Here is a 22,633-nt window from a genome sequence, read left to right as displayed (position 1 = left end):
TTTGTTAATTTTTAGAATTTCAATCACAAATCTGGCAAATTTTAATGTTTGTATTAGGAGCTCAGTTATTGTATAACGAATGCCAGAGATCCTAATTTTTTGTAACAGTGAGTTTACTTCCTTCTCTCGGTTTTAGATAAAAGCTCAAAAAATCAAGAATGTGCAATCAGATATCCAAAAATATAGATATATAGTGTTTTTTATTGCTGTTAAATGTCAGAACATTTCTATATTGCCTTTCAGGTCCATGTCATTGTCTTCTTGGATTCACAATCTGTGAAAGTTCAGAAACTGCAATTCTGGGCTCATCAGGCAGTGATTGTGTGATCAAGCTGCTCTCTCGAGTTCTGGCTGGATACCACCAGCCCTAAGCTTCCTGGTTGATGGTTTTGGCTTTTCATGCCCCACCATACTCCTCACACACTGATGACCTCATGTCAATCATGAATGATCTCCTGTTGTTTTCCTTGTCCTGTATTCATTAGTCCCTCACCTCTGTTTCCTTTCCCTTCTTTCCTGTTTACCCTCTACTTAGCAAACACATATCCAATAATGTTTTAAAAAGGCCAAGTCCCTCTGGTAACCCCTTTTACTGCAAAGATAAAAATCTCAGGATGTATTGCAAGATACTGATGCAAGCCATGTTTTTGTTCATCCTATTGAAACACTTTATTCTTTATCTTGTCTATTTAAACTCTAAGGCTTGAATTCATCTCACCAAATGCAGATGTCTCCAGTGTAAATATTCATCTCTGAGCTAGTCATCTCAGTTTCCCTTTATAGAGAATGCAGAAATAGGCACTTGTAGACTGTGATTCAGATCATTCTAAAATAGACACCTAAAATAGGCTAGATAAATTATACTTACAGGTGCCTATTACTTTCAAATGACCATAAAGGGAGACAAGGATGTTGCTTGTCTCCACGTGAGCCTCGGGAATTTGGTAGAAGTAGCCCACCTTTATTGGGCACTCTGCTGGGTACCCAACAGCATGCCAGGAGGAATGAGGCTCTCCACACCATCCCGGGTATTTTTGTTTATGTGATAATAATCACATGAGTGCTACGTGCATCATTACTCCTATTTGCTGCATCGATGCTTTGGCCAGACTATTCACTCTTTCCAGGTTTGTCTATATCCAGTTGTTACCACAATCCTTATCCTGAAATTAGTTTCTCTCCTTCCCTGTGTGGCTCCAGCTTTTCTGAATGCTTGTCTTGCCTTACAGCCTTGATGCTTCTGCTGTCTTGTTCTGTGGTCTGAAATTGCTCATCATGAAGTTATAAACTCAAATTTACTTGGAGTTGAAAAGGTTTTAAGAAGTGAAGTTGTGATATCTTAAGCCTTCCCTGTACCCCTCTGTACAAGTAATCATCTCAGAGTAGTTGTACTGTCTACGTTGGAGGTAGTGCTGTGTCTCTGGGAGGAACTCTCACTTGCCTACATACTTAATGACAGGATAATTTTTAGGGGATCTCAAGGAGCAGAGCAGAGGGTTTAGCTGAGGAGAAGTTACTGAAGGTAGGGATAGGACATATGGGGATTGGGGCAGGCAACTCCAAGCCCATCCATCTCCTGTGAGTCACCTTTTATTTCTTCCTAGATATATTCTGTATGGTGCATCTATTAGTATAATCTACAGAAGGATCACATATCATCTACCTGACATATCTATTCTATATGAAGTCAATGCAGCCTTCCTATGGGTGAATACAGCTCTGAGAGCCATGCATGTCTTAGCAGAATTTGGGCCTGTACTTTCAACATTCCAACATGTAGTTGAAAAAGGGTAATCTAGTACCTGACTGGATTGAAAAAATATGTTTCAATACATACAGCTAATGATTATGAAAGATAAGAGGCTTAGCATGTTAGAGAACTGCTCTGGATGGGAATATGTAAACAAACCTTAATGCTAAAAGACTTTAGCTCCTAGTTTTACAGCTTTTAAAACCTTATTCTCCCCAAAAATCACAATTGTTTGTAATTGTGTTTTGTATGTGTTATTTATTTGACTTTTCTACCAACGTATTTTGCCTTGGGATAGCCTTGGAAATGAACTGAGTCATCTTGGTGAGTTTCTCCTGGTGAAGTATTTTAGAATAAATAATCTCTCTAACAGTTTTATGGCTTGCCATCTGTACTAAATACATCTCTATGAAAAAACGCCTAAGGCCAAATGTAAAGTAGGCTTGGGAGGTAGAATACTTAGCAGTGTAATGCCTGAGAGTTGGGTGGAATTCATGGTGCTGTTAGGCATATAAATTCCTTGTGCTGTGAGTGGGGAGGAGTCACAGCTTCCAACTCCCTGGGCAGGAGGATGCTTCAGGCAGCTGGGAAAGAATGCAGGATAGAGGGATCTGTTTTAAACTGAAGTTACGGTTCAGGGCTGCTGAGTATCTCTGCCAAATGGGATTCAGAGTCTGTAAATCAGTCACTGAAGTCATGCATTTAGGTGTATAAAGACAGTTCAGCTTTTATTTAAAAATAGGACAAATTGTGGAAGCTAGACATACTTGAAATGGGGACTATCTTTTTTCTAGGTGTCACTCAGACCAAGGTGTTTGTGGACCTCTTATGTGCCAGGTGACATGTTTGTTTATAACAACTAATAATACAGAAAACTAATATTATGACAAAATCAAATGTATAAGGTTATACATTCACAAATCAGGAAATGCAAAGTTCATGTTAGAAGATAGAATTGATTTCAGGGTATGATAAAAATGTAGTGTGGTAAAGAAACTGATTATTAAACCAGAAAGGAGAATGGCTGAAAGCTTTAACAGTGGAGGAGATTCTCCATGGCAGGAGATTTTAAAATTAATATTGTCAGTTTCTCTATGAGATACGATCTTTCAACCCTGACTACTGCATCCGTAGCATCTGAACACAAAACATTGTGCATTAGAGAGGTGATGGTGCCTGGACAGTTGTAGAGGAGAAGAAGATAAGACATTCTGAGAGACCTAGGAAAGAGAAAATAGGATGAAGGCTGAGAATAAAAAAGAAAGTAAGAAGAATTGGAAAAGGGACATCTGTGTGTAGTAATAAAAGGAAAGGGAAGTGTGAACATGGAAGACAGAACAAAAGCAGCACAGGAATATTCCAGCACAGGAATGAGCATGGTGAGAGTAAATGTCACTGCCTACTAATGAGGTGGGGTATAAGGGGTTTCCTGTCTGGTTTGTTTTCTGAAGGGGGCTCTAGGACTCAGTGCCTGCAATGGGAGGACAGTGGCCCCCATGCCCCAGGAAGGATTGTCTATTTTGAGTTTCTATGCTGTTTAAAGAAAAGGTAGAACATAGCTATATACTTGATGAATAAATTACTATTTCTTACCAGAAGAGAGAATAAATGAACATAAATTACATAATAGCACCTAGAGGCTCTGAACATGATAGAGGCTACACTGTGCCTGATATTGCACAGACGATGAGAAGTAGCCCTTGCCCAAAGGACAATACTGTCCTGTATGCACACTCGGTGTGAATTCATTAGGGGCCACGAATTATGCTGATGCATAGAGGTGATGATATCTGCAAAGCCCAATGATGTGATTCCCATTAGAGTGATTGTCTGAGTTGTGTGTGCAGTATTGACACTCAGGCCTACAAATGCAAAATTTTAAATCAAACTTCCATCTTCACAGATTGCAGGATAAATAAAGTGAAATGGTAAAGCAATAAAACCACAAAAGATTAAACTCTATATCTTGCAAGCTGATTTATATACAATGTGTTAAATAACTGACATAAGAACAAAACGACTAGCGTGCATTTTTCACGCGCTAAAGCTATCTGCTTAATGGCCTTTCAGAATATCCAGGACTTCTAGCCAAACAGAAATGAAATGCTTTATTCATTTGGTTATTGATACTTGGGAGAGGAGTGAGGAATTTTAAACAATTTCCTGAATATTTTTCTTACTGATGTCTGGGAAACTGCTTCTATCTGAGGCATTGAGTTTCATTATGTCTGTCGGGGTCACTTCTGTTTGAGTTGGCTTTCCCAGTCCCTCTGTTTATTGAACATTAACTTAAGAACTCTAAAGAAAAATGGAGACTCTATAAGTTTTTTGAAATAAAATTTCTGATAATTTTGGATGGTAAGAGAACTTTGACTATCTGCTTTTTTTTAGGCCAATAGACTGTGACCTGAATGCTTTTAGAGACTGTTGACTATCCTGTTTGTCTGAGGGTTTGTTGCTGGCGCACTATTAATCAGTATAAGAATTTATAAAAATGACGGAGAAGGAAGTTACAACTGTCTCATATGTTTCAGATTGCTTTCTGTTTCTTGTAACCATCATAAAGCTTCATAAATCTTTCTTAGAACAGTTTTTGGAGGAAGAATCATAAACTCCTCTGCATATTAGAACTTTCAGAAATAGCTGGTCCCCTGCTGTCTGATTTCAGCTTCTCCACTTGCCCATAAGACCCGGCAGCCTGTCTAATAAATATTTGTTTCTAGCCTCAGTTAAGATGTCTTTGCTGGGGGTACTTCACCATCACATGTCAGAAATACCACAACATAAATGGTAGATGTGAATTTATGTAGGCTTTGATACTTGCAAGTCTAAGGAATTTAGATTCTTCTGAGAAGCTTCTAAAGAAGCCTCAGTGATCGAGTACTGATAAGATACTGTCAGAAGCAGAAAGTGCCTGATGACCAACTGTTTCATAGTTTGTAATTCAAGGAAGATATTGTGCTGTTTACTCTAGTTTACTTTTAGTCTAGCATTTTCCCAAGCCTACCTTTGTTTTTGTCTCTTCCATAACTGTTAGAAAGAAATTGAGTAAGTTGTACACTTTCAGATCACTGGGCCTAAAGGATTTCTTCCTAGGGCATTCAAGACTGACTGAGGAGGTCTCATAAAAATCAGAAGTTATGTTGGATTTGTATGAGACAGTTAATGTACTTGAAAACTAGGAAATGGCAAATGTGACCTCTGTCATCAAAAAGGAAAGAAGGAATGGAGGAGTGGGGAAATCAATAGCTCAGCTACTTTAACTTCAACTGTCGTACGTAATTAAAGTTTCTGTAAGCACCTAAAATGAAATGGAGAGAATTAGGAGCAGCAAGAATTTGTGTAAGGCCAATTAAGCCTTAATTTGTGAATTAAGCCTTAATTTGTGAATTAAACCAATAACTTTTCCTTTCACAGTAGCATAATACTCATTACACTCAAAGAACAAGGAGCAGATTTCATGAGTCAACTTCTGTAAGGCTTCTCATACTGACATGGCTGCTACATGAATTTTAGGAACCAAATCATCTAATTAAAATATTTTTACATATATTCCTAGTTTTGGTTAACCTCAATTCATTTATACTTATTTTGCTCTTTTTCACATCATTGGGATAAACATGAGTATGTAGATACCTGCTCAAGATTCTTCATGGCAGAAGAGAATAAACTTACAAAATTCCTACTGTGAAAGACATATTCCACTCCCTAAACACACATTCAACAAATTTGCATACCACAAGACTGTTTTATCTTTAACAGAATTGACAGAACAAAGGTTGCCTTCTGTCTCAGAGATGAACCATTCCCGCCTCCAGTTCCTGTAATTGGTCTGGTTCTAAACCAACATCTCCTGGGCCCAGTTTTCTCTTACCTGTGTCACCAGCATTGTCAGTCAAGAGCTGTCCAGCGGTTAAACAGAGGTGGAGAAGATGAGGAGTAGAGGGCTTAAGATGAAGCAAGGAAGATTTAGATTAGATATCAGGAATAATCTTTTAACAGCAGAATTAGGTAAGTAAATGCTGCAATACATTGCTTGGAAGAAACCATGAAGTCTTCACCGCTGGAGGTCTTTAAGAAAAGGCTATGCAAAGGTCTTCCAGGTATGAGACAGATTTGGCCTTGGGACAGGTCATTAAATGACCTGTTAAGGTCTTTTTTAGATGTAATTCTGATGTTTTAATTTCTGAATGTTTTGCTTTTTTTTTTTTCTGCCTGTGGTTCCTGGTTACAGTATTCATATGCAACCAAACATATGTTGCATTATCAGTCAGAGTTGACTGTAACAGCCTCTAAATATATTATATAAACTGGAATCTGTAATTGCAGAAACACTTCCTGTAATCACCATGCCAGTGTAGCTGTCTGCCTAAATTAGCAAAATTCTGCCATTTATTACAGCTGTGCAACTCCATCTAAAGGCAGTAGGGGTACGTGGCCATAACTGATGACTGAGATTTGCTCTATTTGTCTTTGAAATCTAGTTTCTATTGGTGGATGGCACAGAGGGAAAAAATTTAGTACTAGTATAATGCCATATACCATATGACAAAGCTGATTTATTGAAAACTAAATGCTCTACATCATGTGCTTCTGAAAACACATTGTTTTCATGTGCTGAGTTTTAGACCTTTGAAACTGGAATATATTGTTCCAAAGAGTCAGGTAAATTGAAAGCTATTTATGTCAACATTTCAGAGAAACAAATTGTGTGTATTTGCAGCCTGGATAGAATGCTCTCAACTTTGCACAGAAAAATACTGTTTTCAGCATCAATCTATGGAACTGGGGTTCTTAAGCCTTTCCCAGACAAATTTGTAACATAATTGTTTCTTTTGCCATATGTTCACATATTTTGATTAGCATCCCCCCCAAAGAAACATTTAGGACCTGGGAAATAGTGGTGAATTTGCCTAATGCCAATTTCTAAGTTTAGACAGAGTTACTTCAGAATCCGGAGCAAGCATGGGAAAGATGAAAGCCATTGGTGAAAGTGTAATGTGGCTGTAAAAGGTCAAATTAAAATGCATATCCAAATCCACAATCTTGTAACAGTCAGCAGAGTAAAGTAGCTTAGGACATTGCTATCTAAAGTCACTTTGAATTTCTCACAGGCATTGATCATATATTTGATACCATTGGCATGAAAGCTGCTGCTGCTGTCAATTTATAACCCAGGATTTTAAAAAAGAAAAAGAGTCTATGTGTGCTGATGAATTTGTTTAGCCATATATGAAAATATTAATCTCTAATAAACTGAAAGTTCAGATAGCATACAATCTACTTTATATAATGCTGATTATATAGATATTTGTAATAGCTATACAATATTGAAATGCTGGCATAAATAGCTTTCAATTTACCTGACTCCCCTTGTCAGCCTGTGAAGGTGAATGCTCTTTTACCCAAACTAGTTCTGATCAAAACCAGACTGAGGTCAACCGTGGGACAGAAGATTGAATGGGTTATCACTATTTTGATTGAGAGATTTGGTTCAGCTGCTGCTGCATTTCAAAGGAGCAGTTGGTGATTCTGCAACATCAAAGAGAAGAAAGTAGTTTAAATGAAGCTTTGATAATATGAACATACTCCATGTTTTATAAACAAAAGTTGTGTATGTTGAAACATCATATATTAGTGATATTTTTCTTAAATGTTCCTTTTAGTATGACATGGCTTGATGTCACTAGTGTTTGCCCAAGGAACCGTTGTATATCAACAAAGATATTAATATTTGACCTCTGATACTGCTAGTGACATGATTGTTATTTAAATAACGCATCATGTAGAAACCCATAGTTACCATTTCACTGTGCAATAAGTGGATCAGTCATGCATTCTAAAGTGATGACTTTTCCATATAGTGTATAGAAATAAGATACTGAAGTTTGTAGTTAGGCATAGGGACCATATACTAAAAGTACTGAGTTTAGTATACCATGAAATACTGAGAAATATGTTATTTTCACTTTAACTTCTTATCTCACTGTATAGATATAGTAGTCAGTGATATATAGGCTTGAAATATCTGTATTCAGAAGAAGTTCTAGCATGCTCTATTTTATAATGCAGAAAAGAATATGTTGGAAAAAAAGTTATCTGGAAATGAACATGACTCCCAATAAAACTGTGAGAGAAAACATGGTTTATTATTGATATTAATGACATTTTAATTGGTCAGAATAGAATTTTCAAGTACCTATACAAAAAAGTTGACTCTAGTGACAGGAGTTTCAGTTATGATGCACATATTTTTCATTTTGCTTTACCTTCTTTTTCACAAATATTATGTTGAAGACAAGATACAGACAGGCTTTTATTAATAAACACTCTGTGCCTTTGAACATATGGGCATTGCTTTTGATCTCAAAGTTTTACTTCTGTTTTTCCTCCCAATCACCAGCCATTCTACTACTACAAGTTAATGCTGTGCTTTGTATTAATATCTGAAATATATTAGGGTTAAAGTATGATTTATACTTAGTTGTCTCATTTGTCAAAACACGAGTCATCAGAATCATCAGTCTTTGCTGCATCACATGCAAAAAGCTATGTTTAGGTTGTAGTCCTCTCCTTTTGTTTTGATGATAGCATTTTTCATCCTTCCTTCTACTGCTTCTCTGAACACAGTCTTCCTGAAACTGACTGTGTCCTCTAAATCAACTAAATCTCATTTCACCTAGTTAAGCTTTTCCTCATCTAAGCCAAGCTGTAATGACTGGCTTAACTCTCCAAACGAAGCACATGGAAGTAAAAGTAACTATGATCCAAATAAATACCCGTTTCTCAATTCCCCTGATATGGCTTCTTATTCTTTAAGCTATTTCTTAAGATTTTCTCTCTCCATAACAGTTCTTATATTAAATCACCTTATTTAGGTTCTTATGTTGTCTCTATGTCTTTTAAAAACAAGGGAATTGGGTTCCTTTTCAATCTCTCTTGAAGCTACTGAACTTGGATAAATATAATTTAAAGGTTCACCAGTTTCCTAGAAAACGTCTAGAAACTGTTGCTGTTTGAAAACTGGATGAGATTTTTTCATTATGGAAGTTGATTGAAGAAAGAAAAAACAGACAAAAATATTTGTTTTTGTCATGAACATATTAATTCAGTTTGAAAGATACTGAGGTTAGGTATCAGAGACAGACAATGGTCCTTCATTGATCAGTGACTCCTGCAAGCTATGCTAACATATTGGGGTGATGTATTGCTACTAGACAGTACATTTCCACTGAGAGATTTATTTTTTCCCCCCCTGCTTCTGCTTCAGTTACAAGGAGAATATAGATTTTAGTTTTCTGGTATTAGCTGGGTCATCTCTGCTCATTTCTTTAATTTAACAGTATGGTGATCTGTTCCACCTCTTTCATTTAACTGTTTGACTATGAATCAAAGAAGTTCCGTGGGCTACAGCAGCAAGACTCTTAAATAAGTGTTCAGGGTCTGCCCTGCTGCTTTTGTCTATGAGACAAACTTTGGAGATTTCAACGTTATTTGAATTAAATGTTATAAATGTCTCAAAATAATTGTTCAGTCTTATTCTACTTGCTGTATGAATTTAAGGGGCTAACTTTGTTCCAGAGATGTTTCCTGAAAGTGTGGGGTCGAGATAAGTATGTATGAGTGCATACTGATGAAATCCCCAGGGCAGTAACAATAGTTAATTATTAAATCCAGAAGATCCTATTGAGATGGAAACCTCTTGGCATGTTAAAGCCTAGGGAAACAAGTTCTCTCCAACTTTTGTGTTTGTGTTGGAATCTAGAGAAGCAAACTTCTAGAGACAGCACAAACAAACCCAAGTGTTTTTATTGTTCTTTGAAAATGTAAGGGGAAAGAAACAGGAAGAATTCTCAGATACCTGGGACTTAAGCCAGAGGGAAGGACATCCTTTCATATCAGGAAGGATAGATATTTCAGAAGTTAAGGAATTGTAATCCTGGCTATTGAGAAGAGAAAGAGAAATGCAAAGGTTCAGAGCAGAAACTATGCTGCATTTTATTCAGAGAATTCTGAACCTTGGTTTATAGTGTGCTTACAAGAGAGAGGAAGTCGGGACAAGGAAATGCATATGGAGCTTTTAATTTTTGTTTTAATTTAAATAAAATTAAATGATAAATAATTGAGGTTTTGCTGAGGCAATTGTGCTTGAATGTAGCAACACATATGAAGATATCACATGTTGTTGAAGTGTGCAGCTCCTGTACAAGCTGGAATATTCTGGGATAATGCTCTTGAGCTATTAATGACTTTGGGTGAGTATACAGAGATTGATCAGACCTAAGGCAGCTGCACTGTTTCCAGAAGCTATGACTTAGAAATCTTCCAACAAGGCTAAAGAAAAAGTGTATTTAAATCTATGCAGGTATCTGCATTTTAAGAGCACAGTGGCCTATACTGTTGGTACAGTAGTGACAATTAACAAAAAACTGAAAAACTGAAAAGTGTTCTTTAAAATGTCCAGAGAACTGAACTCATTACTGAGAGGCTGTTCTAACAATGTATTTTTCTGTCAAATTCATACACCTTAGAGCATGGAAATGAACAATTACACTTCTGTTGCTAGATAAACACAGACATTAGTTTGTTTTAAAATTAAATTTTCATACCAGTGAAGAATAAATTTTGTCTGCTCAGAAGTCAGTAGGGGCACCAATGTTATCTATTTTCCTCAGTATGAGTCTTCAGAAATCATAAACGAGCTGATAAAGTATGTTGTCACTTAGCAACCTTAATTTTTTAAAACTGGGTTCTAAGTCCTGTATATTCATATCCACGCATCATGGGAGAGACACTAAACTATTCAGCCTTAACTGCCAGTGAATTATTTCTTAAGGCAGTTCAGTTTATGCTAACAGATATGATGAATATTGCCTTCCGTTGTCTGCTTATAGTCCCACTTTCTTTTTGTTTCATAGGGTGATATAATGCTACTTTGCAGTATGCTGCTTCTCCACTCTGGTATCTTAAGACGTTCTCCGTTATATACTAGGGTTTTTGAAAAGTAAGCCTTCCTGATCACTTTCCCTGCTAAGTTTCATAGTACTCTTGATATTAAATTGTATTTATTTCTCCTTGGTTTGAAACAGTCTTTTACATTGTAAGTGTTTTCTTAATTGGAACTTTAAGTTGATAGGCTTTGTAAGTTGAATGACCTCTTGCTTCTCATTCAGCAATGTCAAGAGTCAGACGTTGCTACTGTCTAGGAGCCAAGAACTTAAACCTATAGTTAATTTTTCGCAAAGGCAGTTTGTGCACAGGGAAGCTGTGGATAAAACTCCTCCTAATGACCATTCTGACTGCATTCTTCTGAAAAATGTCATGTTCATGCCTCTGATTCTGTAACTCACCTTGGCCGCAGCAACAACAATAAAATCTGCTGCAATTAGATAAGACAAATACTAAAGCAACCTGGAAGTAAAAACTGTTAAAATACTCTCTTCAAATCAGAGGATAGCACTGAGACTTGCATAAAGATCAGTCTAGTTGCACAATACAAATACAAATAGAAATAGGAAAAGCTCTGCACCTTGATGTGTGCAAGCTAAAGTAACATTTAATTCAAACTACTGGACTCAGGAAAAAGTCATATTGAAATGCCTGTGTATTTTAATCTACTTTCTTATTCATGACATAATGTTATCCTCTTTCACAGTCACAACAAAATGAGCATGATTGTGAAAAGTATATGCAATGTGTCTGCTGTAACTCACACATCTGTGGATGTTTTTGCTTTTGAGTTGGTGACAGGGCCCACGGAGAGGCAAACTAAAGTCCTCCAAATCAACATGAAGGCTTTTAGTGATTAATTAATTTACTGGTAAATTACTGATTACAATGTTTGAATGGCTAGTATGTTTGAGTAAAATATCTTGTGTTAGTGTAAAATTCTCATGATTTTGTTCTTTTAAAAATAAAGTCTTCAGTGTTCAGTTGATTGCTGTATCAGTGCGAACTTGTTAAGATGCTTCTGGGGAAAAATGGGTTTGACAGACTGTTGCTTCTGTGAGGCTACAGGTTAAATGTTGGAAAAGGTTTTAACTCTATTGTTATGGTAAGTCATCATGTATCACATTTCAAAATGTTTAATTGATGGTCACTCTAACAACATATTAAAACTAACAAATAACTATTCATTTTAGAGGTTTATTGCATGTAAGTTGGAGAAGAGAATGGTCCATGATAACAGGGGGCCTGCCGTGTGCCCCCCTGCCCCAGGACAGCCCTTTCATACCCCCCTGCAACTTCTGAGAAGGTTGTACTATGGCTTTCATTTACAGTGTAACACAAAACAGGGCATGTTCTTCATATCTGCGGCATACTGCATTTGATTTCCTTATGAAAGGGTCAAATTTATATGTGGTTCTATCTGTAAAAGTCCTGAGTAATCATCTAAAAGATTTTGACTGTGATTATAAGGGGCAATTAAGAAACTGCCCCTTTTTATTAAACTGTTTATTTTAGATTACAGCCCTTCCAGCTTCCTGTAACATATATAGGGAGCTTGTTCATCCTATACATTCTTTGCTCTCAATTTTTAGAAAGCTAAAAAGTTAAGCATCAAGGAAGCTCATTGTTTATACAATAGTTATAGCAAATATTCCCTAAGGAAAGTAATTTAAACTGGCATTTTAAGTTAGGGATACTCTTGCATTTGGTCATGATTCAACTTTTAGAAAAAATGTGATTTATGTAAGGTTACTAATGCTGCAAAACCACTGATGAGATGATGAAGAACACTACAAGAAAATTTGGAAAACCATAATATTTAGAGAGAAAATCGTATGTCATCCATAAAGGTCACTTCTGGTTCCTGGGTGAGTCATTAATGGAGAAAGTGCCAAATCCAACCAGTAAATTATTTGCAATAAATAGGTTCATTAGCTCTAATGACAATTTACATAGCCTACTGAAAAGGTAGTACTTAAGCAGGGACATCTGGTAAAATGTAATCTGTATGTGCTGCAAATGGCCCAATTCAATCTGAGAAGTAAGTGTGGAGAATGGGGAAGCTTGTAAGAAAAGGACAGATTTCTGCAGTTTATCAGTTATCTTACCAATTTGTTAATGCTTTCACAGGACTTGTTTTTCATTTATTTCAGCATGAAGACAGCAGAATGGAGTTAGTGATATACAGGGTTGAAAACAACCTGTGTTAACTCCAGTGTGATAGAGGTGAAGCTCTTGATTAGAAGGCTGCACAGGAGTACAAGATTATCCCAAGAGATTCATTGTACAGAATTGTTGATATCATCTATGTCTTTAATATAATAAATCAATAAGTGTGGTTTATGTGGATGTACATTGGTGAATAAACTATACCGTAGAGTGGAACTTGTGACATGCTACAGACACACGCATATCCATTTTTGTATGCAAGACCCTAAAGAGCAATGAAAAAAGAAGAAAGGTGTATGTGATACAAATCAATAAAGTAGTCTCAAATTCCACTTAATATGTTTCTTTTCACTTGTCACTATGATTTTCCTTTCATTTTTTGTTTAAGGAGATTGCAGATAGAAGTACATAAAATTCTTTGCAGTTTTTCCTTCATGCAAGTTGTTATTAAGGAAACATTTTTTCTTCTTCAGATATTTGTCAAGATAATACTGCTGTAGAAAAACAGACTGCATGTTTTTACATTTGCTTTATTTTGTGGTGTGAGTTTATTTTTAAAAAAATGACTACTACATCTCTAGGTCTCTTGTGATGGTTGGATTGTTAATGTAATCAACCTCATCTGAAATGAATGGTAGACTAATGACTAGAGATGTGTTCATGACCCACGAATAATTCCTGTACCCACTAATTACTTAAAAAGAAGAGGGCAGCTTTCTCTATGGGTGACCCAGCAGTAATTAAAAGAGCACAAATTCATGTAAATAACAATGCAAAAGTTAATACTGTCCTTGAACAGATTGAAACTTAGTACTAGGCTTTTTGAAAACAGGGAATATGCTTTTATTCCAGTGCCCTGGTCATTTGTACATAAAGCAAGGAAAATGGCTGGGAAATAGTCTATTTGGGACATGGAGTGGATTCTTTCACTGCTGGTTGAAAATTATTACACACTGTTAAACAGCTAGTTTGAATGTTAGGTAGATTGCAGACAGGTGTGCCAAACTGCCCCAGGTTGTCAGGATGCAAGGCAGCAAGGCAGTGGTAACATGGAAGTGATATGACTGGGGAAGCACAATGTTGAGCTCTGCTGAGGCACAGGATGTGCTGGAGAGGGCTCAGTGCTATGGGAAAGTAACTGTCCGGCCTTTGAATTCCACCTGGATTGTCTTCCACTGGCTCAGAGGGCAGGCCAGCTGCTAATACTTGGCTGCCCTGTGTAGTCTTCCCTAGTCTCTGCAGAGAATAGGAGTCCCTGCAGAGAAGAGGGGTCATGGGGGTCTTTTGGCTCCTCGTTATTTATTAACACATGGTAGTGCTTTACCAGCCAGCCTAAAATCTCCCTAAGCCTATATATTTAGACTACCATCCATATTCAGATGAGTCCTGGGCAGGGGAGTGAGGCACCCCTCTCTAGAGCAAGACACCTCTTTGCCCAAGTGTCCCCAGGAGTTTGATCCAGTAACTGTTAGCTGAGCTTGTCTAACAAGTGCTGACAGATCTGAATTAATTCAGAAAGGCAGCCAGAGGAACTTGTGGTGCCCACCATTTACATAATTGTTGAGTAATCACAACATTTACCCTGGAAAAGGGAAACTGTTTCTAAGCAGTTTCTAACCTCAGTCTGAAGAGATTTGAACCCTGTCATCCTGTTTCCTGTTAGAAAGCTGTAATGACCACTTCTGGGAAGAATGGTCCAGTTCTCCTACTGGGTAACAGCAGCGAGAGCTAGGCTTGGCTCCTGGCTAGCTGGAGTATTAGAGTGCTTCTGAAATTAAGGGCCAGAACTCAGGTTTCCTCTCCATCACGCTATACAGATATCACCTACTTGTGTCTTCTCTCTGTCTGACAATTCTTGTATTCCTGGCTGCGTATTGACCTCTTTTCAATATGGGAAATGAAGAGCATTCTTATCAAGGATAACTTAGAGCCTGGAGTTCAAGGGAGCTTTCCTTGAGTGTGCAATTATCGGAGTGGGAGGATGAGCTCTAAAACATCTAAAGCTGAGGAAGACTATAGTTGTCACCTTAGGGAAGTGCTTTTACCATTAAGCTCTCCAATAGTGAGCACATGTAACTTTTCATCTCCATAAAGAAGTGTGACCATGGCTTAGTGAAGTGCTGATCCTCAGAAAATGCCAGGTTTCACATCATGGGGCTAGGAGAGCTCCAGAGACTAACAGGTGCTTCAAAATACCACTAAGGCTATGCATTCTTATGGCAATTGTCAGTATCTCTCATCTTAGAATGGAAGGACTTTTTTTGGCATGGAGGCCAAGGGTGCTAGTTTAGATTGTTTGGATCTCTGTATTGCAAAATATCCAGTAAGTCTGTAGAAACAGGTAGAGTGTTTGGTCCTCCCCGTGCTGTGGTTTTAGAATTATTTCTGATGAAAAGTTCACAGTGTGTTTTGGCAGCTACTTTGTTTTGTATCAGGTGCTAAGAACTGTCCAGGCTTCTGCCAGGGGTTCTAAATTCACCCGTCTTATCTGAATGTGCAGGGACTATCTTGGGGTCTGCCTAGAGCAGCATTTCTATGGCAGAAAGCAGGAACGAGATAGCACTGGTGAGTAAACTGTAGCTGGAGGACTGGGATGATTTGTACCTGGGTGAGAGAACAAGCAGGAGCAGCAGCATGGTGGGAGAGGAAAAGGAGGCATGAATTTGTGACTTGCTTCCCAACTAGTTTAAGCTTAACATGCTGATAGGATGTGCCAGATGGCATGGCAATCCTGACATCCTGAAGGAGATTTAGAGTTTGGGGAATTTAAAGATCCTGTTTGGTGCTAGAAATAATAAAACTTTGCTCAGTGGAGCTTATCAGAGAAAGATTATTGTTAGTAGTCAGAAAGGAGAAGTACCAGGATGGGATTGGTCTGCACATAAGACTAAAATGAATGGTGCCCTGTCCTGGGCTCATTAAACAGCCATTCACACAATATTTGTTCATTTTCTATGTTAATCTAATTTTCTGATGAAAGGAGAATTGCTTAAATGGGTTGGCTTAGTCTCCTCACAAATCCTTGTCAGAAACTTGTCTCCTGGACCCAAGTTCATGTGTCAGCAGACTAGTTGTACCTGACCAGTCCACTGAGGTGCTCCACAAAGCACAGCAGGAAGCAACTCACAGCTGGTTTTAATTTCATCACTTAAATGGCGGTATAGAGGCAGTTGGGCAGGTCTTAAACTTCATCTCATTCAACTTTGCAGAGTGGTGGCAAGATGTATCAGTGTCATCACACTGAAAGTGCCAATACTCAGCTGCAGGGACAGGGTGACTGTCCCACAAGGGCAATGTTTTTGCTGGTCATATACAGCACAGGTTTCCTTTTTGTATCTTAACTGTGTCGGCATTTTCTGCCAATTTGAATATGTCTGCATGGGAAATTAAAATCATCTAACACCAGACAGCATTAGTTCTGACCATCAGCATTTTAGCTGTTAAATTCAACAGAAAAAAATCTTTTTTTTTTTTTTTAAATCATAAATTTAGTAAAAAGCTACATGCTGAATTAAATTTACATCGTGTGCACATCTGTCAGTACTTATCGTGTACCTAATGGTAGCAGATCCTTTTGTGCTCTTATGTATTTCTTGTGTTGGCTGGTGGCCAGCTCCACACTGGTGGGAGTGTGTGTGTGTGAGAAGTCAAGGTAAACATGCAACCAGTGTGACTATAGAAGAAACAGCATCTCAGCTGTAACTATGCAGATTTTTTTTAGACTTTAACTCATTTTGAATGACCTTTACTGGTCATTTATTCTGATGTTTCACTCTGATGCTCAAGAGATAGTAAAATCAGACACTAAACTACAGAAATAAATATTGTTGCCCTAATCAGCCCAGCTGGTCAGGACCTGGCATTTCTTTTTGGAGAGAAATTCTGACATTCTAAAAATTAATTGCATTATGAATCAAAAGGAAGCAGGAATTTCCACTCCCTTCTCAACTTGGTGATCTCACAGCATGTTCTTTGACTGTGTTACCTTTTAAATTAAAGCAGTTAAAAGATGTTTCAAATGTATAATTTTGATTCTTTTTGACTTTTACAGTAATGATTATACAGGATATATAAGGTTAATATAAAGATTGAAATGAACCACTTAGACTCAAAAAGGAATGACAGCCATATTTTGTTTCAAAGCTTTTCTTTGAAAATTTTGTCAAGTCAGTGTGTTCTTTAAAAAAATAAAATGCAATTAAAATTTTATGAACTGATGTTTTTGTAGGAACTAATACTGCTGAGGGGTTTTCAGTCAGCAACAATTATCTGTCTCAATACCCCTTGTTTGTTTAGCCTCTGTTTTTTTAAGAAAAAATATAAAAAATAATGCAAGCTATTTAAAAAAATGGTATGCAAAGTATATAAAGAATGAAGACAATCTCCTCTAACAAGGAAAAATCCACAATTAGAACACAAGTTATTATTAAGCACGCTGTTTGTACTGGGGGACTGAAAGGGACTGAAATTTGCTGTGAATTGCTTGGAGCTTATGCTTTACACCCTTGCAGAGAAACAAATATCCTCTATCTTCTGTAGGTCACCCAGAAGCAAATATGAATTACAGGCCTACTTCCTCTGCGCTCCAGATTGCAGTGATTAACAGCAAGGACAGGGGCTAGGAAGAAGCAGGTGAACCCTCTCTCAACATTGTGTTGGTCAGCAAAGTGAATTGGTAAAAATAGTTTAGAGATTTGGTTCTGCTGAATTGTTATTGCCACGCATAGTAGTCTTCATTGCCACATGCAGAATAGTTGGGAAGGAAAAGTAAATGTTGTACAGAAACATGCCTCAAACACAACTCCCTCTTAAGGCAACATCATGTCACACTTATTTTGGGGCAGTGTACTGCTGGTTAGAGGAATGAGGAGAAATTGCTCTTAGAAGGTTCAGACTGGACATTAGAAAAAAAAATTTCACCAGTAAGGAAATGCATAACTATCTCAGAGAACTCAGCCAAAGCTGTAGTTGACCTGATCTAGAATTGGCATTAGTCCCATCTCAGGCAAAAGTTTGGGCTACATGACCTCTGTGGTGGTTTGACCTTGGCTAAATGCCAGGTACCCACCAAGTCGCTCTATCACTTCCCCCCCCTTCCCCTTTTTTCTCAACAGGGCAAAGAGGAGAAAGAAAATAAGATAGGAAAAAAAACCAACCCTTGTGGGTAAAACAACAGCAGTTTTAATATAAGCAAAGCGAAGCAAAGGTCCGTGCGCGGAAGCAAAAAAAAGAGAAAACAGATTTATTCTCTACTTCCCATTAACAGGCGATGTCGGGCCTTCTCAGGAAGCAGGGCTCCAATACGCGTAGTGGTTGCCTCGGAGGACCAAGGGTGACCCCACCCCCTTCCTCCTTTCTCCCAGCTTTATACTGAGCAGACGTCATATGGTATGGAATATCCCTTTGGTCAGTTCGGGTCAGCTGTCCTGGTTGTGTCCCCTCCCAAGATCTTGCCCACCCCGTCCCACTGTGGGGGGGAAATGTCAGAAAGAGCCTTGGTGCTGTGTAAGCACTACTCAGCAGTAGCCACAACACCAGTGTGCTATCAACACCCTGCCAGCTCCCAGCATAAAACACAGCACCATGAGGGCTGCTACAGGGGAAAACCAATTCTGGCTCAGCCAGACCCGGTACAACCTCCAACCATCATTTCTGCAATTCTGAAATTTCCTTGTGGTAGATGTGGTATTATGAATGCATGAAAAGTCATAAATCTGCCATCCACCTGCCTTAGCCTTCCTCCAGTTCAGGTATTATTTTAGCGCCATTTCAATGCCCAGTGAAATCACAGGAAATCCCTAAGTATCTGATCAGGCCTTAAAATGTCAGTGATTCTTATTCGTTAATGAAAAAAACTAGTTCCTGCTTCTGAGTACCTTAAGCTATGAACCTTATGAATGATAAGAATTTCTTAGGGGCCTAGCTTAAGCAAGTGGGAAAAGAGAAGAAAGAAGAATCTTGCCAAGCCTGTCCCAGGTGATGTATTTTTCTAGATTCTTCTTTCTGGGAGGATAAAGGACAGAAAGTAGGTCTTCTCTGACTAGTCAAAACTGCATCTAGGAACCAGTTGTAGTTTTAATAGCTAGGTCTATGGAGACATTTCAAACTGCCTCAAGCAAGGTCCTGGTTCTGCACAGCCTGTACTGAAACAGTAGCCATGTACATTCCTCCAGTGCTTTTACTCTATGCTAACCATTGTTAAATAGTTGTTTTATAATTGTGGAGGGAACCTGACAGTACTTGATCCAAAGCACACTGAGATCATTGTGAGTCTTTCCTCTGACTTCTAATAGGTCTTGGATTTGGTGCATCATGTGTGTAGAGAGCCACTTGATTTCTCACTGAGTGAAGCATATTTTTACTCTGCAGTTGTGGACCTCTTTTTTTCAGTATCTATTAATAAAATGTAGACTCAATCAGCCTCTTGATTTCTCCAGTCTGTTTTTGTAATAGTTTGGGCTCAAATTCTCATCTGAGTTTGAAGATTTCCCTGGTCATTTTGAAATACTGATGTGAAATCAGGCAACCTATATTACTGCTTTTTCTTGCTGATTATTGGAGTTTAGACAAATTAGGATTTTAGTTTACGACTGAATTACGTGACTTAAATAGCTCATGTTTTAATCAGTATCACTGTACATATTCTCTAGGTTATTATCAGAAAAATGTGATGCATTTTCTTGTCCAACTGCGATTTTTGCTTTTCTTCAGAGCAGGCTACATTTATTTAGTTCAACATTGTTTGCTTTTCTTTATATCCTATTCCAGATACAATTAGAATTTTGCATTAGCTTCATTATTACTGCTATCTACTAGACAGAGTAATGGACTATAAATTTGATGTATGAGTATGTTTCTGTTAAGAAGAAACACACACACAAAGTATTTCTCCGTTAATTTGCATTTAGTGGTATCTTAAATACTTTATATCTTCATTTACAATATTTGAAAAATATATTGAACACCCCCATAATAAAAGTTTACCTTTTGCAGGATTGATTTTTAAATCCGTTTTGTAATTAAGTTAATCCTGTGTGGCATCTGAATGCTAAATCTAATCACATAATTAGACATCTGCATTATTAACTGATCTGTGGTGACATAACAAACGCATCCGTTGAATTCCGTTGCCTTTGTACATTTGATCTACAAGTTATTTGGTGTACAGTTTATATAAGATCATACTTTTCAACAGCTTTATTATGCCAACTTTACCAAGTTGAGATAGAAATGATTTGACATATAGTTAACTAAGCAGCTAGAAGTTAGCTACAGATGATTTGTAGCATATTTCTGTATGAAAATTTTATTTCTTAAATATCACTGAAATGCAATAAATTGCATTTTGCATGGAAGTATTACATGTGAAAATGTCTTCCAAAATTAAATTATTATAGACTGAAAAAAACATGATACTGATGGGGAAGCTGAAAAATACATGGGAAGCTGAAAATGCATTTAATTGACATTTAAGAATCAGTAAAGAGTTGATGAAATGAAAAGAGATACTAGTCAGCTATTTCTTAGATCAAAGCAGCAGTGATAGTGCATGGAGATAGAGAAAGAAGATGCTATGAGAAGAGTGGAGTCAATGTGGAGAGGAGTGAAGAGTAATTAGATCCATGAGGTGAATTATAGTGGTTTTAGTAGTTTCATAATACTTTATAAAATTGGTGGTCTGTGAGTTGTGAGCAAAAATTGTCACCCCTTAATTTTTTTTTGACAAATGTCCTGCAATACTGATTAATTTGAAACAAAAATCAGAGATGAAGTTTGGTTTCTAGGCCCACATAAATTTCATCAGCTTCAGTATCTAGAGCACGAATAAGGAATGCATTTTTCTTTATGCAATGAGGTATTTTTCTTTGTTCATAAATTAGTGCTTAAAAGCTATGAAGACATATGATGCAGGACCTTCAGAAATTAGGGCACTATGTAACTATGTTGACTTTGTCTACCTGGAAGGAGACGATATGTTGATGCACAAAGTGAAGACAAGAGTTTCTGTTCCATGTTGGGATCCTTTTTTCAATAGTAAGGCTGTTCTGCCTAAAGGAACAATTGAACTGTCAAGTTTCTCCCATGTGGAGAGTGGTATTGGGACACCAAGATCCCTTATGTAGGATTTGTGGGGATTCTGTGACACACAGATTTCTATTCCAAGTCTTTGTTTACAGCTGAATTTAACATACTTTGCAATATTTCTGTACCTCCTGTTATCTCCCTTGGTTACATAGATTCATTTAATATCACAATATCCCTGTAAGTGAAACAGGGGGTTTTATTAGTGGATAAGACACAGGCACCCAACTGGCCTTTAGGTAATCAATCTGGATTCAGTTCCTAGGTTTTCATGTTACCTTGGCCAAATTACATAATTTCCTGCACTCTGGGAAATGTATCAGTTAATATTACGATTGATTTAGAACAGAGATTGTCTGTTTCTGCATCTCTGTCCTTTACCTGGCAGAATCTTATCTGAACCCCCAGGCACTAAAAATGAAATTAAAATTGCATCCATTTTACAGAAGTATAAGGAGAGCACAGAAAGACTATTTATATAGGCTTCGTTTCTGAGAAATTTGTGGCAGTAACAGAACAGAAATGGAGCTTTTCTAGTTCTTTTGCACATCTTTGTAACAGTTGTGCTACATGTCCTCTGAGGAAAAGTTGACCCTACAGCGGCTGTGTGCTGAGGATGCTGGCTAAGGTCTTGTCATTGCAAATGTGTCAGAAAATTAAATGAAAGAGAACAAAATGAGAGTATTTCTGAGAGAGAAATAATTTCATCTCCTGAAATTCTTCATGTTTGACATATCCAAGTTCAATGAATGTCAAACAGTAAAGCCATTTTGCATGTTTATTTTTACCTTCACTAACTTGGATATCCTTCCTCTAAATTCCATCTTGTTCCAGACAGTTTCTGTTTCTGCTTTTCAGAAAAGCATGATGTTGAAAGAATTTTGAGGCAGCAACTAAAATAGTAGCCATTTCATGCATTACACTCCTTTCCGTTCAGTCAGAGCAGATGTGTCATTGCATACCAACTGCATGCTGGAAATCTGGCAAAACTACAGCGTAGATCTTGTCAGCCTACATACACAGAGACAAAAATCTTTCCCTATGCCTGTGAATACTTTGGGTCTTTTGCTTCTTGGGACCAATGGTGGCTTCTGAATGCAGCTCAGCTGTGCAAAAAGCTTCAAGCTACAAAATAAGCCTCAAAGTTGGCTTACCTCCAATACCATCTGTGCTTTTAGATCTTAAACATGTATCTATTCAGATGCGTTAACATGTGCAAATCCATTGTTTTATTTAAAACAGCAAAAGACAATGAAAAATAAAAGGAGAGAAAACCCACCTGCAGCGTGGAATCCCCTAATGTTGTTTTTCACTGAAGAGGTTACCACTTCTACTGTTGGCTCCAAGTGTTGTATTTCCTAGGTGAATGATGTGAAGACTATTACTCTGTGATGTATAGTAACTCAAAGTGGAGTTTTGCATGTGAAGGTTGTTATTCTGAAGTCATAAAATAGTTACTGGCCATAAAGAAAGGCAGTTGATTTTAGGCCAAGTGCCTGCAATTTATCTAGTCATCATTACAGAAAATTAATTTTTATGCTCCTTGTCTTGGTAGATTCTGAGGTCTCTCTTCACAGAAGGAATTCTAGCTGGTACAGAGTAGTCCTACTACAGGAGTAGTACTTAAGTTATTTTTTCATGAAAATAGTTAATCTATAAGAGAATATGGATATAAGATCCATG

At 37.5% G+C, this 22,633-nt stretch overlaps 1 long non-coding RNA gene across 1 annotated transcript in view; it reads left to right on the top strand.

Annotated features, from left to right (window-relative positions):
• The window catches only part of LOC141941729 (uncharacterized), a 31,329-nt gene extending 18,294 nt beyond the window's left edge, over positions 1-13,035 (top strand). The window contains exon 2 of the long non-coding RNA XR_012628399.1: positions 12,853-13,035. This is a non-coding gene — a long non-coding RNA (uncharacterized LOC141941729). The remainder of the gene's footprint in view (positions 1-12,852) is intronic.
• The last annotated feature ends 9,598 nt before the right edge of the window (positions 13,036-22,633 follow it).

This window comes from Strix uralensis, chromosome 3 (genome assembly GCF_047716275.1).
Source record: "Strix uralensis isolate ZFMK-TIS-50842 chromosome 3, bStrUra1, whole genome shotgun sequence".
NCBI classification, from domain to species: domain Eukaryota; kingdom Metazoa; phylum Chordata; class Aves; order Strigiformes; family Strigidae; genus Strix; species Strix uralensis.
Note: the sequence above shows the minus strand (reverse complement) of the source record. Positions and strands in the feature narration are given on the sequence as shown.